Here is a 26,577-nt window from a genome sequence, read left to right on the forward strand (position 1 = left end):
CCATGTGCACATAGCAGTCAAAAATTAAGAGATTTTCTAGTGGACGCTTCTTCAGGAAACGCTCTTTTTTGGATGAATTTTTAGCAGAACCACTGACGAAAACACGACAACACAGCCAGCAGTGAATCCATTCAGTGTATGTGTCTTCCTAACGTAGCTTTGCCTAGGAAAATTTGATAGAAAAAAAAGCGTCGTGTGCACATACCATTAAACTATATTTTGTTAGGACTTTTTGGGAGTGGATTTGGTCCAAAATCATCCTCCAAAACTACTTCTAAATTGTTTGGGAAACTCTTTCTTTTCATTTATAGGGAATATTCACAAAGTTGTTCATATGAGAAGTTTTTGAGAGGTGTTTTTTTTACTTAAAGATTCTGAAAAATGTCTGGTGGGTAAAAAATAAAAAACATGTCACGTCTTTGATGGGCCTTCTGATCTGCTCCAAACGAAGTACTGTCCAATCAAAAGACTGAAAAAACCCACCTCAAACACATCCCAAACTCTTCATAATCTCTTCAGAAAAAGAAAAACTCTTCCAAAATTCCCTGAAGTGGTTTTCGCTTGAAAAACGAGACGTTTTTGACCGTCTCAAGAAACTCTGTACGGCTATGTGCACACAAAGTCTTTTTGCTGAATTTTCGGAGCAAAATCTGAGCAGAAACTTCACGTTTTTGAGGAGTTTTGAGATTTGGAGAGTTCCTGTTCAATTTTAGCTCCAAAACCTCCTAAAAAAAACAAACCTCAGTGTTCACATAGGCTATGACTATAACCTTCCCATAATTTCCACTTCTAATTGTTTGCCTAGGTATAAGTACAGCCATGGGGTCACTGCACTATTTTATTGGCTGACTATAGAAATAAAAACTACGACAAAAATCACAATGGCAAAGGCGGGACAGGTGATACATAGAACAGTATTAGAAATTTTTTCGGCCTAGTGTAGATGCCATTAGGGAAATACTTGCTCGAGAAAGCCTTGTTTGAGGCCTAAATATTGGACTGACTACTGTCAGTAAACAAGTTCTTTGTTGCCCATAGCAACCAATCACAGCACAGCTTTCATTTTACCAGAGCCGTTTAAAAAAAGAAAGCTGGGCTTGGATTGGTTGCTATGGGCAACAGAAACAGTTATAGGGTGCCGATCAATTGGGCTTTGGGCCTTATCACTCCCATTGTCAACAGCTTGTTTCACCACAACCTGTCATGTCAGGGTCTAGGGACGTAGACAAGGGGAATGGTAACCATAAGTTGTTGTTCCAAATATGTATGTCAAGAGCCCATTCCTCCCATGGGGGGCGTCAGCGATCAGAGCTAGCTCCTATCGCTGCTGTGTAACCAATTAAATGGTGCTGTCATTCTACAGCTGAGGCATTTAAGTAGCACAAACTTCTTGGGGTGTCTGTTCGGTCAAGTCCCCTTTTGACATAATGGGTTGCCATGGCATCCAGTGGCTGCCATATTGGTACTCCTGTGAAGCCTGGCCACAGGCTTTATAAGAGACTGTGGATTTCAAAATGTACAGAAAAAACAAAGTCTTGCATTACATAGTGTAAGGGGTCCAAGAATTGAAGGTTTGGGTCCCCTAAGGGGGCCTAAAAAATAAATAGAAAGTTTTAAAGAAAAGTTAAAGATTTAAAAAAAAAAAATCCCCCCCTATTTTCAATAAAAAAATAAAGAAGTTAATAATTTAATCCATCATGTCTGTCCAAGTTCAGTCTATCAAAATATAAAAATATTTAACCCATAGTAAAAAAAAAATCAAAACTTCAGAATTGCTGTTTTTTTTAGTTCCGCGCCTCCCCTAATATGCAATAAAAATGTATTATGTACCCCCAAGTGATACCAATTAACTCACCACAACTCAACAGGCAAAATACAAGCTAAAATAGAGTAAAAAAACATACAAGTTTGATATCGCCGAAATCGTACTGAGCTGAAGAATCACACTGTCAGGTCATTCTTACTGCATGGTAAAAGCCATAAAATGAAAACACAAAAAAAGTTGAAATTGCTTTTTTTCACATTTCACAGCAAATTTCCTTTTTTTTCAGTATATTGTATGGTAAAATGAAAGATGTCATTTAAAGCTACAACTCGTTATGTTAAACACAAGGCCTCGTATGGCTATGTCATGTGGATAGAAAACTAAAAAAAAGATAGCTCCTGGAAGAAGGGAAGGAAAAAGTGAAAATGCAAAAGACAAAAACTTGCCAATGCATGAAGGTGTTAAAGGGACTGTCCTCTATTGAGGACAATTTTTTTCCCCCTTACATGTATTTGGGGCTAAAAATCATTTTGACATTTGAGTTTCATTAAAAATGTTGCATCATTTGGCTTTTCCAAGCTTTTTGTTTCCTACGTTCCTCCTTAAAGTAGTTTGTGTTCATAAATCAGCTTAGAAAAGATAAATAAAAGAATTACAAATTCTCTTCATCAGACATTCATTTCGAGCTTACTGATGGATACTCAGTTGACTCATTCTGCAGCCAGCAATATACAGTGCAACACAGAGATTACAAAAGGCAAACATTTTTAATGAAACCCAATTGCAAAAAATTTATTTCGCTCCAATTGAATGAGTTCAAGTAATAAATAAATTATTAGCATTCTCTTTTCTACACTGCGCAACCCCTTTAAGAGTGGAAATACTTTGCAATAAGGCTTAAAGGGAATCTGTCAGCAGGTTTTTGCTATGTAATCTGAAGACATTGGGAGATAGAGGATGAAACACAGAATTCAGAGATGTCACTTGTCACTGTTGCTTACTAACTCTGATGGATTTATCATTAAGGCCTGTTTCACACTTCAGTTTTTCCTGTCAGTCCAGATCCGCCAAAATAGCAGAAAATGGATCCGCAGGCGGACTGACAGGAACGTGTGTGAGCGGATCGGCGGATGTACAGATCCGCCGATGGTGAAAGAGACATACCGCGTCCTGGATCAGCATGACGAAATCGGCGCGGGAGCAGATGGGGCGAATCACGGGAGAAGCAGCATATCTCGCGGGAGCAGATCAGGCGGGAGCAGCAGATCGGGCGATGATGCAGGCGGGAGCAGCAGATCGGGCGATGATGCAGGCGGGAGCAGCAGATCGGGCGATGATGCAGGCGGGAGCAGCAGATCGGGCGATGATGCAGGCGGGAGCAGCAGATCGGGCGATGATGCAGGCGGGAGCAGCAGATCGGGCGATGATGCAGGCGGGAGCAGCAGAGCAGTTACCGACTCAGGTGATATGGCGACGAGAGAGAGAACGAGAGAGAGAGATTTTTCATCCGGCACCCAGAGATAATTGCGGGTTAAATCAGTGTCTGTCGGATCCGTAGGCCAAAAAAAGTTGCATGGTCCGTTCTGAAATCTTTGCGGATGCCCAAATTTTGGCGGATCCGTAAAAATACAGACGCAACGGACCAACATCAGTCAAAATCCGCCGATAATGAAAGTCAATGGGGGAATAAAACGGCTCCGCAAAGAAAAATGGCGGATCCGTTTTTTTCCAATTCGGCGGATCGTGACTGATTGTCAAAAACAGAAGTGTGAAACAGGCCTAAGAGATTAGTATTGGAGGACTAGTCTAGCAACGCCCCCTCCTGTGATAAGCACCTCCTTTTTATGGACAGAGAGCCTGGTGTGGGCAGAGTTAGCTTTCTCAGCGCTGCTTCATTCTGTGTCTAAAAGCTCTGCTTGTGTCAGAACGGCTGCACCCAGTAAACTAAGTGATACATCGTTGGCTTCAGCTTCTTTTTGCCTACAGTATGCTGCTCCCAGAGAGGAAGCAAAATGCTGCTGACAGATTCTCTTTAAACAGTTGGCTGCACACCAGATGGCGAAGCACGAGTCACCAAACCCTCCTCCAGCGCTACCTACAGGTAGTTTTTCACATGTTGGTTTTGACAGAATCGTTGTGTGTTCCGCCTGATGCAAGGATCTCAGATTTAGTTGCTTTCTTCTTCTGCCCCTTTTGCAGGTCATTGTATACCCGGAAAAAAGGGCAAAGTGTGAATTCAACAGAAAAGACAATGACCTGGATGAAATCCAATCTACCTATACTGGAAACTAGAGACCTGACATGCCAAGTTACTTATTAAAAAAAAAAAAAGAAAAAAGTCTGCTGGCATGAATGAAAATGAAAAACAGACGATGGCTCATAACTTTCTAATCTAAAGGAACATTTTGCGCTTGCCAAAACCTGATCTCCTGCCCATAAACCGAGCAGCTAGAAGTAGTTGAGTTACTTTCTTGGATGAAATTTCATATGGCGCTTAGGTTCTGAAATGACCTCATATGTCTTATGACAGTGAAGGGATGTGAAGAACGACTTGGCCGGGACTCCAGTGCTAATTTCTATTCTGTCACTACTGATTATTATGCTCTACGCTCTACATGAGGGCAGTTTCACACGTCAGTGTCTCCGGTACGTGTAGTGACAGTTTTCTCACGTACCGGAGACACTGACACACGTAGACACATTCTCAGGAATGTGTCTATGCAGATGTCAGCGTGTTTTCACGGACCGTGTGTCCATGTGCAAACACGCTGACATGTCCGTTTTTGTGCAACAGCACGGATCACACGGACCAATACAAGTCAATGGGTCCGTGTAAACACGCACCGCACACGGATGCTGTCCGTGTGCGATCCGTGTGCATTTTTAAAAGTCAAAGGGTTCACATTAAAAATAATTTTTCAAAAACACGGACACGGACACACGGACAGCATATGGACAGCACACGGATGGTACACACGGACATACGGATAGCACACGGATGTCACACGAATGACCTCCGTATGCACACGGACACGGATAGCTCCGTTACCGGTTTTTCCGGTACTGGAATTAGCTGGACGTGTGAAACTGCCCTGAATGATGACAAGTCGCGGCCAATTCACTGCGAAAAATTAGGCGCTTCACAGGGTCATAAGGAAGTCTTCCAGCTATCAAACGATCAGTTCACATCAGGCTGTTGAAACCTCCATTGATCAATCTCTAAGGCTAGTTTCACATTAGCGTTTTTTTGCACAGCGCATCGTGCGCATAAAAAAAGCAAAGAAAAACGCAAAACAAACGCGTTTTTTTAGTGTCATGCGTAGGCTGATGCGTCAAAAAAACGCAGCGTTGCTTGCGTTTTACATGCGTTTTTGCATGCGTTTGCGTTTTTTATGCGCATGCGTTTTTAGGTGTGACACTTTTTCCATTGTCTAGACCACATTCCAGACTTGTTTACCTCAAAAACGCATGCGCAAAAAAACGCAAGCGTGCGCAAGACCATGCGCACGCATGCGTTCCCATAGACTTTAATGTGTTGTTTTTGCGCATTCCGTGCGCATGCGTGTGCATGCGTTTTTTGACGAGATAGGGCGGACCAAAAAATGCAACATGTTGCGTCTGGCGCACCTGGCGCGAAAGACAAAAAAACGCATGCGCATGAAAACGCAAGTGTGCGCAAGACCATGCGCACGTCATGTTAAACATAGGTGCGCAGTGCGCATGCGCACGGGTGCGCACGATGCGCTGCGCACAAAAGCGCTAATGTGAAACCAGCCTAAGACCCAATTCAGACATCCGTTTTTTACATTCGTGATTTACATACCCCTTACAGCCTATGGAGTGTTGTTGAGTATTTTTGCAATTTATTTTTTTTAAATCAGATCCAGAACACTGATAAAAAAAGTCATTTTTTTCTTGTCTAAAAAAAAATGAATTTCAGAACATTTTTTTAGTAATAGGGCACAAACCCTTTTGTTTCTTATTTTATTAAATGCATGTATTTTTAGCTAAAAAAAATAATTTTTGAAATTGGCCTTCCATTAAAAATTTTGCACCGTTTGCTTGTGAATTGCACTGTTTATTGCGAGATGCAGAATGAGCCAACCGAGGATCGGTCAGTGAGCTGCATTGGGAGAGTTTGAAGCTGTTCATTGACTTTTTCTCAGCTCCCCTTGGCTGATTTGTGACCACAGACTACATAAAAGTTTAATGTGCTGGGAAAAAAAAATGTCGGCAAAAGCAAAATGGAGCAAAATTTTTAATGAAACTGAATTCCACATTTATTCTAGAGAAAAGCAAATTCATTCTAAACAAATCAAATTTGCTTAGAATTTACTAATATTTAAGGATTCAAGAAAAAACACAGTAAGTATTTGGTGCAGAATTTTCTTCATCTCCTGGCAGGAAAAGTGCACGGCAAAAACACACGTTTTTGCAGCGTTTTTTCCTCTTGTTTTTGGGGCAGATTTTTCACACTCATTACTATAGGTGAAATCTGAAGCAGAAATACTGAAAGAATTGACATGTTGCAGATATAAATCTGCAGGAATAAATAAGCAACATGCGCATGAAACTTCAGGATTCTTATTCAGTTTGCTGGCATCAGGAAACCTTCAGGTTTTGTGACAAATCTGCACTGAAAAAATGCAGCAAAAACACAAAGTGTGCACAAAGCCTTAAGGACCGGGGAAAGAATTATACTTGCCTATCCCCAGCGCCTCACTTGTCCAACTACAAAGCTCCTCTCCACCCCGGTCTTGCCCTCAAACATTTGAATGGGCATGTCGGATTTCCAACTACCAATCCCTGTGTGTGGGGGACTCTGGAGAGAGAGCCCTTGGCTGCATGATGGCTGAATGATCGTTCAACCAACAGCTACCATATATATTGTGTATGGGGGGCTTAAAGGGAAGCTATCGTCAGAAAATGACTATTGCTTAAGATAGGTTTTTGTGTTAAGTGCATTGTTTTAAACATGTTGGTTTTTTTCTTTCAAATCACAATCTGTATTAAAAATAAAAATTAGAAAATATTTCAATTTTAACATTGACCACTGGGGCTTTTATAAACTGCAATTCCCTATTATTTCAGGAAACAACACATGTACATAGTCTCAATGAGCAGACTCCGACCCTATCATTTGTATGGAAGTATTTTATGAGTTTGTGCAAAGATCATTATGAAGGGGGGGGGGGCAGAGTCAGCTGTGACATCGCCTTTTGTGATTGGTTAACCACTGTGGATAATGTGTTACATACTTTATACAGAGGTGTTATCAGTCAGTGTACAGGAAGGGGAGGAGGTGAGCTGTGACATCATCTATTGTGAATGGTGGATCATGTGTTTTCTACAGTATACAGAGGTGTTAACAGTCATTGTACAGGAGGAAGAGATGAGCTGTGACATCACATATTGTAAATAGTGCATCCTGTGTTATATATTGTTTATAGAGGAGCTATCAGCCATTGGAGAAGAAGGAGTTGAGCTGTGACATCACCTATTGTGATTGGTGGATCTATTATTATCTAAGGTATTTAGAGATGTTACTGTCTCGGGGTTACCGCAACAGAGAAGAGCCAGAAGACCACAGAGTCTGATTGCTCCTACTCCTGCACTGAAAATAAGCACTTCACCTTCTTTTTAAATTGTGTTAATTTCCTTTGGCAGTACAGGGGTTAATCGGTCATGTTGGGAGTTCTGGGAGTCTGAGCTCTCAGCTGAGCTTGGTTAACCACTCCTATCCCCTTTATAATCTGGGTCCCGATTTAAACACATTGTCAGAGCTAGCTTATGCTGCATGGCTTGGAGGAGAGGTGTTTGGTGCTTATTGTGATAAAGAGTTTGGAGGAGTTATCTGTGACTGTTGCGTGGGTTTGTAAGTGTGATAATTCCCTTCCCTCTTCTTACTTTGGTTCCCCCCCCCCCCCCCCCCCCCCGTCCTTCACTCCCTGGTGCATTCCTCTGTTATAGATGAGTGAATATTTGTATGCCTGGTATTTTCAGTTACCCTTGTTCATGTTGCCTTGTTCGTTGAGTTGGTGTACTGCGGTGCACGGCAGCTCCCCTCTTCCCTGGGTGGGGGAAGAGAGCAGACAGAGGGCTGATTCAGGAGATAAGGCAATGGTGGCGGCACCAGCATCTTCACCTTCAGAAGTATCCCAGCGAATAGGGCAAGCTATATATTAAGTTTATTTTTGAAAAAGCAAGTGGCCAGTGGAAGAATTACAAGATTACCGATTGTTTTTCTTTATAAAAATCAAGATATAGCAAAAATGCCACATTGCGATATTTAGAAAAAATACATATAACACAAGAACCTGATTATTTTCTGTTATAGCTTCTCTTCAAGCCTTAGATCAGAGATTGCTTTGTCCAAATTGTCCTTGCTGGCAGTTATGATAGACCCACTGAGAGGGACACGTTAGCGTTAAGGGAATCTCCATTTCTGAGTGATTCTTCGAAGAGTCTCAGCTGAAATTGAGTTGATTAAATCCATCATTGTCCGTATCTGAAGCTTAATATCTGTAAGAATAGACTCTGGCTCCATAATAAACTCCAAAACTTAAGAAGTGCGGGTTACAATGGCCCTAATAAAGGTGTCATACGATCACAGGAAAGAGGAGGCTGAGCCGTTTCCTCGGATCACATCCACACCCTAAGCTTCTCCAGCAGACTGAGACATACAATACTCCTGTTTTCTCACACAAATCAGATTTCTTTTTCAGGGACTATTAATAGAAGCCAAGAATGGAGCAGGCTTCGGGGGTCATCCTTTTGTTCCACTAGAATTCTCTTTATATAAGAGATATTATAGGACAACAAAGGAAATGCAGATGTCTCCTCATCATCAAGAGGTGGACCTCAAAATTCGAGAAACCTAAAGCTCAGGGCTCTGTCATCTCAAAAGCAAGAGCTGCTTAACCCATTGACTGGCTGCAGCTCCATTGATATGATGTCAGCGCTGCAGACAAACGACACAGATCGGTGGCCGTGCCACTGAACTCAATGATTGGCTACAGAGCTTTTGACCTGATGTCTGTGAGGTCCACGATCTTAGAAGCTATGGAAAGCCAGTGCTGTACCCAATGAGGGTAAGTTTTTTTTATAACTATTTCTTCTTAGAGAAGAAGGTTTTCTGAAAATGGACTGCCCTGTTAATGGGAATCTGTCACCCCTTTTTTGAGATTTCATATAATGATGATATTCAATTGTGTGTCACATAAGGATTCTCTTAGTACTTTTGCTTCCCCCTGACCCCGCATCTTTCATGCATAAATACCTTGTTTATATCGGTTCAGATGTATGTAAACTGCCACGGTCCGGTCCGATGGGCGTGGCTTATTCAACTGCTCCCCCCTCCCTGTCTTGCTCTACACAACAAGAAATGCGTAGAGCAAGACGGGGGGGGGAGCAGGTGAATAAGCCCCGCCCAGCGGACCGGACCACGGCAGTTTACATACATCTGAACCGATATAAACAAGGTATTTATGCATGAAGGGTGCGGGGTCAGGGGGAAGCAAAAGTACTAAGAGAATCCTTATGTGACACACAATTGAATATCATCATTATATGAAATCTCAAAAAAGGGGTGACAGATTCCCTTTAAGACAGAAGAGAAATAAACATAAACTAAATTTAAGATTTTTTGTGAGGACAGAAGTGGATGTGGTGTCCAATAAGACATAGTTTAGGCCACTGATAGACTCTTGCATATTCTGTACTTGTGTTCTTCATCTTTATCCCTTCTCGACATATGTCAAATATTTACATCACATGTCGGATCCCTGATGTGCATCTTGCCCGGCAGATGAAGTCTGCACTGCACTGTTATGTATAGTACAAGCAATCAGATGATCGTAGGTTCAAGTCCCCAAGGGGACTAAAAAATGGAGTAAAAGGTGGAAAAAAAAATAAAAGTTCAAAATCACACCCCCTTTGCCCTGTTAAAAATAACACAAAAAATACACATATTTAGAAACGCTGTTTCCATACTGGTTCGATCTATCAAAATATAAAATTAATTATTCCAATAGTTAAACGAAGTAATGAGAAAAAAAATCAATAACCCAGAAGTATGTTTTCTTTTGGCTTCCGCGATATTGAAATAAGCAGCGATCAAAACATTGTATCTACCCCAAAATGCTAACTGTAAAAACTTCAGCTTGGGGCAAAAGAAATAAGCCCTCACCGAGAACCTGAAATGTTAAAACGTTACGAGTCTCGGAAAAAGGAAAATGGAGACACAGGCAAAAATTTTATTACACAAATTTCCACGTTTTTTTTCACCACTGAAATAAAAAAAACATACATGTTTGGTATCTGCGTAGTCGTACTGACCTGGGGAATCATATTTCTAGGTCAGGGTTACCATATAGGGAACATGGCAACTAGACAACCCAAAAAACTATTGTGGAATTGTATTTTCTTTTGCAATTTCAATGCACTTGGAATTTTTTTTTCCCACTTTCCCATACATCACATGATAAAATGAAAAGTGTCATTCAAAAGGAAAACTTGTCCTGAAAAAAAAAAAGCCCTCATGTGGACGGAAAAATGAAAATATTGTGGCTCTTGAAAGAAGGAGAGGAAAAAAACGTTCACGAAAAATTGGAAATTCTCTGCGACATAAATGTGTTAAAGGGTCATATAACAATTAGATATGCCATCAATGTGTTTAATCAGTATGGGATCCAGCAAAAATAGGTCAGAAGTTGTGGTGGTCTTGATCCTCCACCAATCTCTACAACAAGGAGCAAAAGTACTTAGGCGACAATTGTGCCCTTAAAGGGAACCTGCAAGTTCATTTTTGCTTATGGAATTATCATTATGGCTCGATGTCTACAAACCAGGGATTATGTCTATTGTAGGACAAGCACCAATACAGTGTGGAAATCATGAGAATCTAAGGTGAAAGCCATATGAAAATCAGGCTGAAGTGCACTTGGGGCGGTTCACTGTATTAGGACTGATTCTTCCAAGAGCACTGACACGCCCCATTGCACTTTCAGCCTGATTTGCATATGATTTCTACATTAGATTTCTCAAATTGCATCTCTACAAAAAAAGGTATCATCTTTATTGAGGGATGAGCAGCTATACAGCCATAGCACTACTTCCATATGTGACTGGTTCCTTTGAAACTGTCATTCTTTCCTCCGCAACACTGACATCTTAAAGAAAATGGGGTTTATTTCATTTTTAGAAACCTGTAACATTTTTATTTTTCCATTGATGGAGCTGTGAAAGGGCTATTGATACTGTTCTGGGTTACACACAATGTTTGAAACCTTTTTTATTGTATTCTGTAGGGTATTGTGACAACGAATAAGGCTGGAGTTCTGATTTTTTTTCCTTCTTTGGGTATTTAGCATTTGGGTTAGTTAGTTTTACATTTTGATAGATCAGACTGTTATGATGTCTTTTTTACCTACCTTTAATGGGGGGAATAGGTGACTTGAATCTTTATACTTCTTTTTCCATATTTCTTTTTTTTACCTTTTATTTTTTTCATTTAAAAAAAACTCTCTTTTCACTTTTTTTGGGCCTGTCTAGCGGACTTGAACCTGTTTTAAAAAACAAAGTACAAGTGTATTTGACATCTCCTTATGAAGCCCATCCTGTGTCTGGGCTTCACAGCTGGACAAAGGGGCTGTCAGGATGCTGCTGCCAACTATGGAAATGCATCAGCACCCTGTGTCTTGTTGTAAGGGAGCCATTGAGCCCACGATTGTGCTATTGAAATGCCATTGTCAGTGACTGACAGCAGCAATTGGGTTGTTACACACCTGGGTAGAGTGCAGGCTCAGCTTTTGAACCCGCTGCATACATGGAAACTGAACATAAGGGGCGACCGTATAACTCAGATGAGGATCCCAACACAAAGCTTCGGCTCTCCCCACCCAAATGTGACAGCTGCATAGAAATACAGTGGGTATGGAAAGTATTCAGACACCTTTAAATTTTTCACTTGTTTCATTGCAGCCATTTGGTAAATTCAAAAAGTTCATTTTTTTCTATTTATTGTATACTCATCTTGACAGGAAAAAAACAGAAATATAGAAATTTTTGCAAATTTATTAAAAACTGAAATATCACATGGTCATAAGTATTCAGACCCTTTGCTCAGACACTCATATATAAGTCACATGCTGTCCATTTCCTTGTGATCCTCCTTGAGATGGTTCTACTCCTTCATTGTAGTCCAGCTGCGTTTAATTAAACTGATAGGACTTGATTTGTAAAGGCACACACCTGTCTATATAAAACCTTGTAAGGGAGGGACAGGACTGTAGTGGTGATTTGAATAACTGCAATTTTTATGTCCAGTCCTTCCCCTACAGAAAACAGTGCTCTTCAGCATACCTGCATCTCCAGCTTCAGCTTCCTCTGGACACTTCCCAGGCATCGAAGGTCCCTCTTTCAGGCGACTCCCAGCAATGGAGACATAGTCCAAGTTAACTTTAACACTTTCTTTACTGAGTAATTCACAGGTTACATCCACAGTTTGTACATCATTACATTTACTTGTTTCCTCGTCTTTCCCTTTCTGACTGTCGCTTCTGTGCTGTACACGCCCAGACCAGACCGTGCTAGACTGCTCCCCAGTTCCTTCCTGGCCTGACCTCGCCATGATCACAATTCCTTCTGCATGTTTTGCCCCAGACTCGAAATCATAAGTCACCAGGTTTGGTTGCCTCTGGTAAAGCATCCGGTCTGTCTGTACCGATCTCGTTGAAGCTCCAACTTCCTTCATCTCCTCAGTCCAACCGACTCCTGCCCTAAAAGCATCTGCCCAGGCGATAAGTCACCACATCTTTCCTTTTCTCTTCTGGCACACTGCTATGACACACAGTGGCCATGGGTAACATGGGCTGCAGCACTTTAACATTGCGTGGCTGCCAAGAAGGATGCACTAACTTACACTAACTGTACATGAACATCTGACACATTGTATTATGCAGTAGTATACTAAAGGAACACCAAACATTATAATACAGTTTTTCTATACAATGGTAGCACATACATGTGGCAATACCATAAAAGATGAGCGATAATACATATTTCTATGTAGCAGTACTGCAGACATTTATCATAGATTTTATCAATCAACAATATGTAAACATTAACAATCAAGGGGCAATCAGAGGAAGAGAAGCAAGTGTGGCGCCCCTGAGGCTCAGTCGCCACAGAGGTACTGCACCTCCTCCTGAGGTGTGGTGTCCCACCATCCAGGTAAGTTGGAGGCTCCTGACCACGCTCCAACAATCGCACCCCACACAACAAGGTAGTTCAGCAAAGCCACATTGCGGCTCCTTGCTTAGAGAGTAGCAGAGCACCTTTGATGTTTCCCTGCTTGGAACACAAAACGTGCTGGAAGGCGGGTGGAGTTAGAATACATAAAAGAGCGGGAAGGTTTAGAATTTCAGTCAGTTCGAGGTCAGTCTGAGAGAGGAAGCCACTCGGAGAGGAGTGAGGAAAGAAGATCCCTGGAAGAGGGATGGAGGAAGGAGGTGCTGCAGCAGACCTCAGTGACCTGGGTCTGCTGGCACGGGAAAGGAAAGAAGGAGAAAGACTGAACTGAAGCCTGAGCTTCCATAAGAAAGAAAGACAAGTACGGAACGTAGGAGTAAAAGGGAACAGAGAGGACGTGGGTTAAAGGAAGAACCCTGCCTAGAAGTTCTAAGTGCAAGGCCGGGGCCCGGTTCCCAAGGTTGTATGGACACTAATGGTTCTGCAGCAGACACCGGTGGAGTAGTGGGCTGTATATGCACTACTCCCATCTAAGACTTGGGGGCACAACAGCAACTAGGATAGTGAGCCGGGACTCAGGAGTAGAGAGTCCCCGAAGCAGGCTACAGCTGTCTGCCGTACAAGTAAAGTTCTTGGGAACATCTGTCAGGAGGCACTCCAGTGTAACTCAGTACTGGGAGTACTTCACACTTAAAGGTGCTATAGAGGAGACGTTCAGAAAGGCACATGTTGCAGGAGCGTTGGAAGGGAGCATTCCATCTTGCCTGGAGGTTGACTGAGTCCCTGACCCGGAGGACACGGCACGGAGGCAGGCACCTGTGTGTACTACAGACTGTGAGTAAAGCTTTGGAACTACAAGCCCTGTTGTCCTCCATTCATTCTTGCGCCAATGCATCCAACCCCACTACATCTGGGTACCAGCTTCTACACCGCTTGTGCCTCTCCTCTTCCCCCACATCTACACTGCCCTGGGGCTACAGCTTCACCTGTGGGGAGCTTCACCATCTTGGCTGCAACACACCACCAGCCCCAGAGGATCTGCATGCAGCGTCGGCTTAACATCTCCCAGGCCGAGCACCACAGGTGGCATCACGAAGTATTCATTAACTACATTCCACCATTCAATCTCCCCTATTAGTTGGGCGCCCAGGGCCACGGACCGGGTCACCACTGCTGTGACACATCCCCCTGACACCGGCCCGGTACCGAGTACCCCACAGCCCTGGGAGGGCAACCCCCAAGAAGGACATTATATCTCACTCCCTTACAACCTCACAGCTCACAGTACATGTCAGACCAAATGAGAATCATGAGGTCAAAGGAACTGGCCAAGGAGCTCATAGACAGGATTGTGGCAAGGCACAGATCTGGCCAAGGGTACAAAAGAATTTCTGCAGTACTTATGGTTCCTAAGAGCACAGTGGCCTCCATAATCCTTAAATGGAAGAAGTTTGGGACCACCAGAAGTCTTCCTAGACCTGGCCGTCCAAGCCAAACTGAGCAATCATGGGAGAAGAGCCTTGGTGAGAGAGGTAAAGAAGAACCCCAAGATCACTGTGGCTGAGCTCTACAGATGCAGTTGGGAGATGGGAGAAAGTTCCACAAAGTCAACTATCACTGCAGAACTCCACCAGTCAGGCCTTTATGGCAGAGTGGCCCAACGAAAGCCTCTCCTCAGTGCCAGACGTATGAAAGCCAGCATAGAGTTTGCTAAAAAAAAACACATGAAGGACTCCCAGACTATGAGAAATAAGATTCTCTGGTCTGATGAGACGAAGATAAAACATTTTGGTGATAATTCTAAGCGGTATGTGTGGAGAAAACCAGGCACTGCTCATCACCTGCCCAGTACAATCCCAACAGTGAAACATGGTGGTGGTAGCATCATGCTATGAGGGTGGTTTTCAGCTGCAGGGACAAAACGACTGGTTGTAATTGAAGGAAACATGAATGCGACCAAGTACACAGATATCCTGGATGAAAACCTCTTTCAGAGTGCTCTGGACATTAGACTTGGCCAAAGGTTCACCTTCCAAAAAGACAATGACCCTAAGCACACAGCTAAAATAACCAAAGAGTGGCTTCAGAACAACTCTGTGACCATTCTTGACTGGCTCAGCCAGAGCCCTGACCTAAACCCAGTTGAGCATCTCTGGAGAGACCTGAAAATGGGTGTCGACCAATGTTCACCATCCAACCTGACGGAACTGGAGAGGATCTACAAGGAAGAATGGCAGAGGATCCCAAAATCCAGGTGTGAAAAGCTTGTTGCTTCATTCCCAAGAAGACTCATGGCTAGTGTTGAGCATTCCGACACCGCAAATATCGGGTATCGGCCGATATTCGTGGTATTGGAATTCCGATACTTTTTGCATATTGAATACAGGAATCGGAAGTTCCCATAATGCTATGAACCAGTTTGATTTGATTCAGCCAATGAGGAATCCTCAGAAGTGTGGGCACATCCTGTTAGGCATGTTAACTAATGGCATGGCTGTGATTGGCTGCTGAAATGATGTCATGATGCACTATAAAAGCCGCCGCCGCCATTTAGGGTTCACTCTGCTGTGAATTCAGTTAGGGACAGGCTGCTGTTCAAGACTCTGAGGGACAGTTAGAGATAGCGATTTGCTATATAATATTGTGCTTTACCCAGGCTACATTATCAATCACTGTAGCTTTCTTTTGTCTTGCTGTTCACAGCTGTCTGCAAGGTCTGTGTGAGTGCAGCTCACGCTGTAGTGTGTCCTACACCACCTCTGGTTGTAGGCCGCTCAGCGTGCGTCACTGCCTCATACATATTTAGTTTTGCTTTATTGCTGCTCATTTTTCATTAATTCTCCTATTAGTGTGCATCCATCGGTATCCATCTACATTGGTTGCAAACACTATAGGAGTAGACAGCGGAGCCTTTCTGCAGCCTTTCAGTGCTAGTGCCCAGTTCTCTGCACTGTTCACGGCTGTCTGTGAGGTCTCTGTGTGTGAATCCAGCTCACGTTGTAGTGTGTTCTGCAGCCACCTCTGGTTGTAGTCTGCTCAGCGTGCGTCACTGCCTCATACATTGTCCATTTTTTGTTTTATTGCAGCTCATTTTTCCTGATTTTTTTCTCCTATTAGTGTGCTTCCATCTGTATCCATCTACATTGGTTGGTTGCAAACACTATATAGGAGTAGATAGAGGAGCCTTTTTTTTGGCTTGTGCCCTGCAGCCGCAGCCAGATTAGTATTAGCCTATTTTTGGGAGCCTCATATATTGCATTGTAGGTTACCTTCCTGCATTGTAATAGCTCCAAAATGTTTGTGATACTATCATTTTCACATCTTTGGTCACATCCTTTTTGTTTTTTTGAAAAAAAAACACGTAAACAAAGTTCACCAAACACTCCACTTGACAGTTGTGTAGGCCACATTAGCTCATATTAAAGTGTAGTCCATACACTTTATAAAATTAGTGTTTCTTATACCTGTTAGCAGCTGTTCAGGAATAAGCACACTAAGCCCCTCCTTCATACTTTTCTGTCTATCTTTATCAGTCTACCAAGATGAAGAAGGCAGGGAGTAAGGCACGTGGCCGTGGGCATGGAGTTTCAGCAGGGAGAGGACTTGGGGATTCTGTGCCTGCTGCAGGCACCAGTGACTCAGCATCCCCCAGTTTTACCAGGCAACAGTCCTTTATGCGCAGCTTTGTAGGACCTCGCCATACCCCACTGCTGCGGGACGAACAAATTGAAGCCGTTGTCGGATAGATGGCAGCTAACGCATCGACTTCAATGACTTCCACATCCTCTCAGGGCCAGAGCACTTAAGAGCAACCATCTTTCTCTTCACCACCTGCCAAATTGCCCAGGCAGTCAGAGAGCCCTGGACAGGAGCCATCTCTACTTCTGTTTTCTGAATCTCTTGGCTTGGAAACAGGGGACCAGCCAAGCAGCATTCTAGAATGTGAAGAAGAGGGAGTATGCAGTGATGCGCAACTGCTTTGTCCCTCTGAATCTGAAGAGACGGGTGGGCCAGTGCCTATGGTCAGCACACCTCAGTACGCATCAGATGATGAGACTCAGGTGCCACTTTCTGGTGCGTACTGTGCTGGCGAGACTACCCAGGAGAAGCAGGTGTTTGAAGAGGGGAGTGTACCATCATGGCGTGAGGAACAGGAAGGTGGTGGGAGCAGCTCTGAGGAAGAGATTCCCCAAATGGCCAAAACAGGAGGGAGAGGGAGGGGGCAGACTTGGTTGCCTGTAGCCTCCACTTCGGCACTGTTAGGAGCATTCCTCTTCCAAAACCCAAAACGGGCACTCCCAGGACGTGCAGTGTGTGGTCCTTTTTTGACACAGTTGTAGATGACATTTGCTTTGTCAAACGCAAGCTGTGTAATCATAAAGTCAAAAGAGGGAAAAGTGTCAGCAACCTCAATACCACAAATATGTGGAAACATGTGCATACCAAGCACGTGGTGGAGTTACAAAGACACACTGAAGACGTAGGCCAACCTACAGCACCACCTACCACCTCTTCAGCTCGTGTTGTAGCCTCTTCCTCCAGCTCACACACAGCTGGTTTGGTTTCCTCACAGGATCGCCATGGAAGAATCTCTGGCACTGTTGTCCAGAGACCCAGTGACATTCCACCCACAGCACCACGTTCCCTGTCATCCTCACACTCCCAGGCCACTCTACAGCCATCGGTAGCACAGACATGTTAGAAAAGGTGGCCATACTCGGCAAACCATCCCCGAGCACAGGCTCTGAATGCTGACATTGCAAAACTACTGGCCCTTGAAATGCTCTCATTCAGGCTGGTGGAGACTGACACCTTCCGTAACTTCATGGCATTGGCAGTCCCACAATACACCGTGCCCAGCCGCTTTTATTTGAGCAGGCAAGCCGTCCCTGCCCTGCAAAAGCATGTGGAGGGAAAAATTAAACATGCGCTACTAAACGCCGTCAGTAGCAAGGTCCACCTGACCACCGATGCATGGACCAGTAACCATGGACAGGGACGATACCTTTCCCTCACTGCCCATTGGGTCAATGTTGTGGAGCCAGGTACAGATCTTGAGAGTGGCGCTGTACGTGTTCTGCCAACTCCAAGGATTGCAGGAATCCAGTCTGTACACATTGACTCCTCCTCATACTCCAGTTCCTCAGAATCAGCGCTGCAGGAGCCGTCACGGTCTACCTCCACATGGACCCGTTAACGCTTAACCGATATGAGCACAGCCGTGGCCAAACGTCAAGATGTCCGTACTGAAATTAATTTCTTTAGGAAATCGAAGCCACACAGCGCAGGAGCTCTGGAATGCCATCAAGCAGGAGAGCGACGTGTTGTTTGTGCCAGCGAATCTCCAGCCAGGCTTGGTAGTATGTGACAATGGCCAAAATCTGGTGACAGCTCTGGGCCTAGGTAACCTCACTCACATCCCATGTCTGGCACATGGGCTCAATTTGGTCGTGCAGAGCTTTCTGAGGGACTATCCGGATCTTGATGCACTACTGCACAAGGTCCGCATAGAGAGCGCTCACTTGCGGCGTTCCAGCATGGCAAGATCGCACATTGCAGCTCTGCAGCTCCGATTCCGCCTTCCAGAACATCGCATCATATGTGACCTACCCACCAGGTGGAATTCAACGTTACAAATGTTGGAGCGGTTGTGTGAGCAGCAGGCAGCAGTAATGGAGTACCAGCTGCATCAGGCACAAACAAGTCACAGTCGCACTGTGCGCCGGTCACACTTCAGCACCACTGAGTGGGCCTCTATGAAGGACATCTGCCACGTTTTGCGTGCCTTCGATGATTCCACGCGGATGGCAAGTGCAGATGATGCACTAGTCAGCATGACTCCCTTATCTGCCTGCTTCAAAAAACACTGCAAGCACTAAGAGAGGAGGTTTTGGAAGAGGTGGAGGATGAGGAGTCACAAATGCCATCTGCTTCTGGACAGTCTGCGCAACGTGGTTCCTCACAAAGGCCTAGGCAGGGGACACTTTGTGAGGAGGAAGAGGAGGAGACAATGGAGGAGGAAGACATCTCTCCAGAGGAGGGAGGTACACAATGCTCTCGTAGTTAGTATGTAGAGCGAGGGTGGGGTGATGCAGAGCAGGCAGAGATGACACCTCAAGCAGGGGACAGTTTCTTGGGCAGTTGGGAGTCTGCAGCACATGGTTGATTTCATGCTGCAGTGCCTAAGAAACGACCGCCGCATCGCCCACATTCTCAACATGGCTGATTATTGGGTGTACACCCTCCTAGATCCTCGCTACCGGGACAACTTACAAAGCCTCATAACACCGTTGAACCGGGAGCATAAAATGCGGGAGTACCAAGACACACTGGTGCATTCCATCATGTTCTCCATTCCACCTGAGAGCAGTGCTGCTAGTGCTTTACAAAGCAGCTCTGTGCTTCGAGGCAGTGGAGGAAGCTCTGCACAAAGAGGGAGCAGAGGCAGCGGCTCAGCACAAGGCAAGACCAGTATGGCCCAAATGTGGCAAAGTTTGGTGTGCCTGCCACAAATGTCTACACCATCACAGATGGCTCCAGTCAGCAGGAGGCAACATTTCCGTCAGATGGTGACAGACCACATGTCTTGCCCTCTCAGTGTACTCCAAGACGGCTCTTTCCTCTTCAAGTTTTGGGTCTCTAAGCTGGATACATGGCCAGAGCTTAGCCAGTATGCATTGGAGGTGCTGGCTTGCCCTGCTGCTAGTGTATTATCGGAACGCGTCTTTAGTGCCGCAGGTGGTGTACTAACAGACCGTCGCACGCGACTATCCTCCGATAACGTTGACCGGCTTACTTTTCTGAAAATGAACAAGGCCTGGATCTCGCTGGAATTTGCCAGTCCTCTTCCAGAATAAATAATTGGTTGGCAACAGTATCCAGGTCTCCTGTTGTGTTCATGTTTCTACCACCTGAACTGTAATCCCTGGGCTCCAACACTGCCAGTTGTTGCTCAGAAGTGCCGTCAGCACAGAGAAAAACACTAGCTCCTGTGTTAGTGGGGTTCAGTAACGCCAGCTGCTCCCCTGCTGTGTGTCCGGCAAAGTCTCCTGCTGCCTCCACATTCATTCCAACATCAGATATTAAACTTGCTCCAATTCGGCCTTAGTCTACTCCACAAATGACCCTGGGCTCCAACACTGCCAGTTGTTGCTCAGAAGAGCCGTCTGCACAGAGAAAAACACTAGCTCCTGTGTTAGTGGGGTTCAGTAACGCCAGCTGCTCCCCTGCTGTGTGTCCGGCAAAGTCTCCTGCTGCCTCCACATTCATCCCAACATCAGATATTAAACTTGCTCCAATTCAGCCTTAGCCTACTCCATGAATGACCCTGGGCTCCAACACCGCCAGTTGTTGCTCAGAAGTGCCATCTGCACAAAGAAAAACACTAGCTCCTGTGTTAGTGGAGTTCAGTAACGCCAGCTGCTCCCCTGCTGTGTGTCCGGCAAAGTCTCCTGCTGCCTCCACATTCATCCCAACATCAGATATTAAACTTGCTCGATATTCGGCCTTAGCCTACTCCATGAATGACCCTGGGCTCCAACACCTCCAGCTGTTGCTCAGAAGTGCCGTCTGCACAGAGAAAAACACTAGCTCCTGTGTTAGTGGGGTTCAGTAATGCCAGCTGCTCCCCTGCTGTGTGTCCGGCAAAGTCTCCTGCTGCCTCCACATTCATCTCAACATCAGATATTAAACGCTCCAATTAGGCCTCAGCCTAAACCCTGATTGAACCTGGGCTCCAACACCGCCAGTTGTTGCTCAGAAGTGCCGTCTGCACAGAGAAAAACACATGCTCCAGTGTTAGTGGGGTTCAGTAACGCCAGCTGCTCCCCTGCTGTGTGTCCGGCAAAGTCTCCTGCTGCCTCCACATTCAAACTACATCAGATATAAAACTTGCTCCAATTAGGCCTCAGCCTACACCCTGATTGACCCTGGGCTCCAACATTGCCAGTTGCTGCTCAGAAGTGCCGTCTGCACAGTCAGCATATGCTCCAGTGTTATTGGGGTTCAGAAATGTCATCTGATCCCCAGCTGTGTGTCCGGCAATTTCTCCTGCTCTGTCCACACTCACACAACTACAGATTTTAAACTTGCTCTAATTAGGCCTCTGTCTCCTCTCTGTTTGTAGTATTTTCCCTGGGTTCCAGCACCGCCAGCTGTTTCCTGTCATTGTCTTTGGCACAGGTACTCCCTCCTGCCCAGCCTGGTTCCAGCACGCTTGCTGTTTCCGGGTAGTGTCAATGCCACTTTGCAACCAATACGTTGTCCTGTCGCGTTGCGGTCGTGTAAGCTGAGTCTATGGTGCCTGCAGTTTATGGGCTTCCTATGTGGGCTGCGAGATCTGGCAACAAAGGCTGGTTCCGTTGTGCCAATAGGACAAGCACCCCCTGCAGGACTGTGGGTTTCGGTAACTGCGGCCGGCTCGCGGCCTTGCAACTTTGTTTTTCATGGGTACCTTCTGCTACCCATCCGGGTTTCAGTACCGTCAGCTGGTTCTCTGCAGTGCCTTTGGCTTAGGTGCCTTCTTCTCGGTATCCGAGTTCCAGCAACGTCTGCTGGTCCTTGGTAGTGCTTTCTAGCAGACGTGCCTCCTGCTTAGTAACCAGGTTTCAGCACCGTCAGCTGGTCCTCAGTAGTGCCCTTGGCTCTTGTTCCTTTTGCTGCCCCTCCGGGTTCCAGCGCCATCAGCTGGTCCTCGGTAGTTCTATTGACTCTTGTAGCTTCTGCTACCCATCCGGGTTCCAGCACCGTCAGCTGGTTCTTGGCAGTGTCTTTGGCACGGGTACTCCCTCCTGCCCTGCCTGGTTCCAGCACGCCTGCTGTTTCCGGGTAGTGTCAGTGTCACTTTGCCACCAATACGTTGTCCTGTCCTGTTGCGGTCAGGTTAGCCGAGTGTATGGTGCCTGCAGTTATGGGCTTCCTATGTGGGCTGTGGGATCTGGCAACAAAGGCTGTTTCCGTAGTGCCAAGCACCCCCTGTAGGACTGTGGGTTTCGGTAACTGCGGCCGGCTTGTGGCCTTGCAACTTTATTTTTCATGAGTACCTTCTGCTACCCATCTGGGTTCCAGTACCGTCAGCCAGTTCTCGGCAGTGCCTTTGGCTTAGGTGCCTCCTTCTCGGTATCCGAGTTCCAGCAAAGTCTGCTGGTCCTTATTAGTTCTTTCTAGCAAAGGTACCTCCTGCTTAGTAACCAGGTTCCAGGACCATCAGCTGGTCCTCAGTAGTGCCATTGGTTCTTGTTCCTTCTGCTGCCCCTCCGGGTTCCAGCACCATCAGCTGGTCCTCGCTCGTTTCATTGGCTCTTGCAGCTTCTGCTAACCATCCGGGTTCCAGCACAGTCAGCTGGTTATCGGCAGTGCCTTTGGCTTAGGTGCCTCCTTCTCGGTATCCGAGTTCCAGCAACGTCTGCTGGTCCTTGGTAGTGCTTTCTAGCACAGTTACCTCCTGCTTAGTAACCAGGTTCCAGTACCATCAGCTGTTCCTCGGTAGTGCCATTGGCTCTTTTTCCTTCTGCTGCCCATCTGGGTTCCATTACCGTCCGGTGGTTCTCGGCAGTTCCTCAGCCTTTTTGTACCTTCTGCTACATTTCCAAGTTCAAGCTTTTGGAAATGGTTTTTGGTTATCACTCTGGATCTCCCTGACGACGACCCTGAAGACGACGACCCTGAAGACCACCCCGAAGAAGACGACAACCACGAAAACGATGACCCTGAAGACGATGACCCGGAAGACCACCCCGAAGAAGACTAAAAAGATGACCCTGAAGAAGATGACCAAGAGGACAAAGAACATGAAGACAACCACCAAGATACAGAACAACCAGAGATAGAAGACCAAGAAGCAGAAGACCAAGAAGCAGAAGAACAAAAAGCAGAAGAACATTAAGCATAAGACTAAAAATCAGAGCAAAAGATATTATCTAAATTATAAGCAGAAGAAGACTAAGCAGTGTATGGGGGTGGCGAAACATACATATCTGACAAAATATAAAAAAGATTAACATAGTCAATATCTTTGTAACTCCGAACGTCTTAAAAAAAAAAATGTATTCCTGCTATTCCATTTGATTGGGCTAAACCTCTATGCCTTTAATGTCTCCTCCACCTCCCCCAATACATTCTACATTATTCTTAGTTGTTTTCCTTCATGTAGAATTAACCTACAAGGAAAGAAAGGGTTTATTTTAATTCCGATATTTCTGTCCCATTGACTTGCATTGGTTTCCGGTATCGGAATCGGCGATACCCAATACTTTTTGGGTATCGGTCCGATCCAATCCGATATTTCACGATATCGGAAGGTATCGCTCAACACTACTCATGGCTGTACTAGCTCAAAAGGATACTTCTACTCAATACTGAGCAAAGAGTCTGAATACTTATGGCCATGTGATATTTCAGTTTATCTTTTTTAATAAATTTGCAAACATTTCTACATTTCTGTTTTTTTTTTCAGTCAAGATGGGGTGCAGTGTGTACATTAATGAGAAAAGAAATTAACTTTGTTGAATTTACCAAATGGCTGCAATGAAACAAAGAGTGGAAAATTTAAAGGGGTCTGAATTCTTTCCGCACCCACTGTACATGCTGTAAGACTCCTGTTGGGAGAGTCGGTGGCCAGTCCAAGCATTGTGTTGCTATCCTCGTCCGAATTGTGTCCCACTTCCCTCTCCAAAGTTTTCAATGAACAGAAAAAGCGATATATAAATGGAGAAAGTAGTATACTTTTCCAATAAGATACATTAGAAATGTTTTTGCTTGTACAATTGATTTATGCAAAGTTTGCTAAAAATTTAGCGAGCATTTAATTTTCAGTATCCTTTTTTAATGGCTACGTTCCCACAGTGAGCTATTTGGTCAGTTTTTATACTGCAGATTTTCTGAATAATTTCTGCATTTATTAGGCTAAGTTCACACTAGGCATTTTTTTATGCATTTTTTATGCAAATTTTCAGCGGCGTCTTACAGAACCAGCAAAGCCTGTGAGATTTCAGAAATCTCATGCACATACATTGTTTTTCTTGTCCTGAGCATTTTGTGCTTTGCCTGGTTTCTCGCACAGTAGAACATGTCACTTCTTTCATGTTTTTTTTCAGTGTTTTTGCAGCGTTTTTCACCCATTGACATCAATGGATAGTGATTAAAGAATGAAAATCCGCAGCCAAACCACAGGTATCAGGTTTTGCTGAGTTTTTGGTGCCAAAACCCCAAAACCTGATAGTATAGAATAGGACTTTTTTTTTTTGCTCTAAACTTTATCAGCATGCACAAGAGACAAATCCAGCATGCCAAAACTGCGGCAAAAAGTGCACACAAAAAAAGCAGCAAAAAAAGCAAAGCAAGCACAACCTGCTTTTTTTCTGCAACTACTTTCCTGCTGCAAATAGAAAAAACCGCCTAGTGTGAACTTACCCCAACACATCAGGTTTTTATAAATCCAGGGAGGGTCACACTGTGACGTCCGACACCTTCATCTCTATAAACTGCACAGCTTCTTGTATACTTATTAGGGGCACAGAGATTGAGGCAAAATACAATACAATGTTACAATCTTGTATCCTGTCACTGTGTTTCCTGCCATCTTTTGCTATTAGTGCAATATGTGCAGGGAATAATGGAAACTGTTTTGCTTATAATTCTTTTTCTTCTTATTTATTATTTTGTTTTCTGCTTTGTTTCTAATGTTGTAGCTTTTGTTCCCCGCAATGCTCGCTCCATAGCCAGTGGAATAAGACTCCACATTGTTCAGGTCTTATCTGCCCTCAATCAGTTCTGTAACCTTTCACATCCAATTTAATAACATGTAGCTGGCATCAAGATAAAATGTGCAATTCTGCTTGTTTTTACGCTGATTCCTTCACTACTTTGCAGCATTCCTGGATTTTCAGTGTCACCCCTCCTATTTGGTTTGCTTTTTTATTTTTTTTATGTTTAGCACTACGTCCCCACAAGCACTAACCTGGCTTCACCTGTGTGATAGTGACAGATCCACTCACTGCAGGAAGTCATTATTTTTTTTTTTCTTGCAGAAGCTGCTTCTCTTGTTGCTGGGACACCGAAGGGTGTTCCACAACTCTGGCTTGTCAAAGTGTAGCACTGCCTACAAAAGCACCCCCCTTCTGCCTTCTATGCAGCCTGTTCCCTAGCAACTCTTGGCTGGAGACCATATTGTATAGGGCATCTTCCACTATAACACAAGCTCCATTGTCTGATACATCCTGCTGTGACGGAAAACAAACTTATGTCAACTTTACAAAAAACAGCAGCAAATATTATCATAGAATCATAGAATGTTAGCATTGGAAGGGACCTCCAGGGTCATTGTGTCCAACCCCCTGCTCAAAGCAGGATTCACTAAACCATCTCAGACAGATGTCTGTCCAGCCTCTGCTTGAAGACTTTCAGTGATGGAGAACTCCCCACCTCTCGTGGCAGCATGTTCCTGTAAGGCTGAGTTCACATGTGGCTTTTTTTCGCGTTTCCGCGGCGGTTTTAACCGCGCGATTTTGCCGCGAAAACGCGAAAAATAAGCATCCCATGCATTCCTATGGGATTCCGCAATGCTGTGCTAATGCTGCTTTTTTTTCAGGGTGGAATCGCTTCGCGGAAAAAAGCGCAGCATGCTCATTAATTTTGCGGATTCGCGGCGATCCCGCATCCATAGGAATGCATTGTTCCGCTTACTTCCCGCATGTGGCTGTGCACACCATGCGGAAAGTAAGCAGAACAATTGCGGATGATACCCACAGTCCGGAGGAGAGGAGACTGTCCTCCGGGCTCTGGTTACCATATCCCTGTAAAAAATAGAATTTAAAATAAAAAAAATTGTTGTTCTTACCGTCCGACGATCCGCGCAGCCTTCCTGCCTCTCTCCACGCTCTCGTTCCCAGTAATCCTTTGCGAAAATGCCCGCGATGACGTCCGTTCTCGCGGGATCGCGAAGTCTCGCAGTCATTCGCGCAACGTCTTTGCGAATTACCGCGAGACGTTGCGATCCCGCGAGAACGGACGTCATCGCGGGTATTTTCGCAAAGGATTACTGGGAATGAGAGCGTGGAGAGAGATGGGAAGGCTGCGCGGGACGTCGGAAGGTAAGAATAACACCATTTTTTTTTTTTATTATTTTTTACATTTTATCTTTTACTACTGATGCTGCATAGGCGGCCTCAGTAGTAAAAAGTTGGTCACACTCGTCAAACACTATGTTTGACAAGTGTGACCAACCTGTCAATCAGCTCTCCAAGCGATGCTACAGATCGCTTGGAAAACGCTAGCATTTTGCAAGCTAATTAAGCTTGCAAAATGCTAGTTTTTCCGCGGGTAAATCGCGGGAATTTAAAATGCGATTTTCCCGCGGAATGGAATTCTGGAACTCTCGCGGTAATTTTCGCGAGAGTTCCGCTACGTGTGAACTTAACCTTATTGATCACCCTCACTGTCAAAAAGGTTTTTTCTAATATCTAATCTGTATCATCTCCCTTTCAGTGTCATTCCATTATGTCTCGTGTTTCCATGTGCAAGTGAGAATAAGGATGATTGTTGTGAGTTCATTTTCCCCTTCACTA

The 26,577-nt window shown here is 44.8% G+C and overlaps 1 protein-coding gene across 1 annotated transcript in view; it reads right to left on the reverse strand.

Annotated features, from left to right (window-relative positions):
* Positions 1 to 25,081, reverse strand: part of TTLL10 (tubulin tyrosine ligase like 10) — a 113,348-nt gene extending 88,267 nt beyond the window's left edge. The window contains exon 1 of the mRNA XM_073585319.1: positions 24,972 to 25,081. The gene's annotated coding sequence lies outside the window, so the exon portion shown is untranslated. The remainder of the gene's footprint in view (positions 1 to 24,971) is intronic.
* Positions 25,082 to 26,577: the final 1,496 nt, after the last annotated feature.

This window comes from Dendrobates tinctorius, unplaced genomic scaffold (genome assembly GCF_039654945.1).
Source record: "Dendrobates tinctorius isolate UK_male_01 unplaced genomic scaffold, ASM3965494v1 ptg000086l, whole genome shotgun sequence".
Taxonomy (NCBI): domain Eukaryota; kingdom Metazoa; phylum Chordata; class Amphibia; order Anura; family Dendrobatidae; genus Dendrobates; species Dendrobates tinctorius.